A 2,411-nucleotide genomic window follows, 5' to 3' on the forward strand; every position below is an offset into this window, starting at 1 on the left:
AACATATACATGATGTAACATTTTTCAATAAAAAACAGGATAATTTCAAGATTTCGTTATTATATTAAAATCTAATAAAGAAGCATTGTTTCTGATAACTGGAAAATCGCCATTAGTTTAATTAATATTTTCAATTTTTTATGGTAAAGCACTGTCAGGTTTCCAATAAATGAACAATACAAATTGTTATTTCATACATTTTTTATGAATGTAATTGTATTTTCAAACGTTAAAGACCATAGTTGTAATATATCAGATCACAATTACAAGTAACTAAAAATTTCATCAGAAAGAGAAAAGGCAACCATCAGATTGCCATCTAATAAACCTGATCAGGAAGAGTGAGCCACACTTATTTTCAGGCTGTATTTCTAATAACTTTAAAGATATATTAGTGAAATTCATTGATTTACCAAAGGCGTCATTTAAAATATTGAGACAAGACATTGGATTTGTATTATATTAGGGGGACCGGAAAGTAATGTCGTTTCTGCGCATGTCAATACTTGATTGTCATTTGTCAGCTCATTGTTTGGTTCAGAGGCGTACCAAAGACATTGTGAGACATAGTGATTTCTTTACTTATAGACATTTGAATTACAATTTTTTTTTTGTAATTTTGGGTAAAATGGCAGCCAAATACCAGAAGAGGTACACATCCGGCATTGCATGCTCTTTGAGTTTCGCAAGGGAAATAACGCAACAGTTGCTACCAAAAACATTTGCGATGTTTATCCAAATGCACTGGACATTCGTAAATGCCAAAGGTGGTTTTCCAAGTTCAAATCGGGTAATTTTGATCTTTCCGACTCGTATCGATCAGGAAGACCATCAGCGTTAGACAACGACGTGTTAAGGGCGGAAGTGGAAGCAAATCCGTGTCAGATGATCGAGGAATTGTCAAACAGTCTCAAACAACCTTGGTCGACCATCCAAGAACATTTGAAGCAGATTGGGAAAGTAAGCAGAGCAGGTGTTTGGGTCCCGCATAATCTGTCCGAACAGAATAAGGCTAACCGATCAATCACATGCAAATTATTGCTTCAACGACACAACACAGAAGCGTTTTACCTCATCCACCATATTCGCCCGATGTTGCACCATCGGATTTCCACTTATTCCGAGGGCTGCAACACTTTTTAAGTGGCAAAACATTTGCGAATTTGGATGATATCCAAAATGCCATCTCTAGATATTTTGCCGAAAAACCAATTAATTTTTATCGATCAGGGATTGAAAATTTACTCACTGGATGGCAAAAGGTTATTGACAATGATGGGGAATACATCATTGATTAAAAATAAAGACTCCTTAAAAATGTATGTGTTTGTTGTTTAGCGTAAGAAAACGACATTACTTTCCGGTCCCCCTAATATATAGCAGTAGTTATTTGTTTATTGAACTTGCAGTTTATAGTGATGGAATTTATTATCACTACGCAAAATTGTACGATTAAACTTGAATATAAACTAAAGAATGCAATCTGCAATCCTAGTTTTGGTGGTGCTAAAGTCGTAGAAAGTTTAGGACAGAATTCATATCTGAATTGAATATAAAACCCACATTTGTTTGACGTGATATGTTCAATAACCTTTTGGAATGCAAATTTTGCTAGGTATTAAATTAATATCATTCCAGGTTTTAGTAGTGCATAAAGTTCTAGTACATAAAAGCTATCATATCGATCCAGTGGATAAACCGTATGCCAATCCTTCAAAATCTCTTGAGTGCAGTACGAGACCAACTTTATATTCAAACCAGCACAAAGGTATTTCTTACAATGCGCGCGTCAAACTTTGCAATTTTCAGGAATATATGGGAATGTGGTTTCAGTTAAAATCGTTCTAAACAAAAATTTATAAGTAGTTCTAGGAAAAAAACTGTTTAGAACACAAAACTATCGAAAGTTTTACGATTACCAGAAATAATACAGAACTTCTATACTTATATGCAAACACACAGTTTTTATGCTTAGTGTGTTTAGCTGCAATAATTATCATTCTATAAGTGAACGATAAAGCCAATTATAAATTATAGAAGTTTTCGATATCGAACATAGAACTGGCACAAACTATGTAATAACTTGCGCCTGGAATTTACTGTTTACAGGATATTTACATTCAATTTTTGAACATATAAAATAACGTTATTTTGAGAAAATTATGCAAATGTCATTTATTTATTAAAAGAATTACATAAAGTTATAATATTAAAAAATGGTGATTAAGTGAGTAAGAAATACATGGATTTTGTGTTTTTTTTTAAATATAATATAGAAAGAGTAAAGGTTATTTTATCGTTAGATAAATAAAATATTTCGGCAATGCGATATCACGGAAAAAATTGTGTTTATGGATATATTTATATTTATAAATTGTATGGTCACTCTATACCTTCTGTACTTTGCCTTC

General features: G+C 32.4%; 1 pseudogene; it reads left to right on the forward strand.

Moving 5' to 3' along the window:
* The first annotated feature begins 481 nt into the window (after nt 1-481).
* Nucleotides 482-1,171, forward strand: LOC113376055 (annotated as a pseudogene).
* Nucleotides 1,172-2,411: the final 1,240 nt, after the last annotated feature.

Source organism: Ctenocephalides felis, unplaced genomic scaffold (assembly GCF_003426905.1).
Source record: "Ctenocephalides felis isolate EL2017-DRISC unplaced genomic scaffold, ASM342690v1 CF-g0.4_SCAFFOLD_01886, whole genome shotgun sequence".
Taxonomy (NCBI): Eukaryota; Metazoa; Arthropoda; class Insecta; order Siphonaptera; family Pulicidae; genus Ctenocephalides; species Ctenocephalides felis.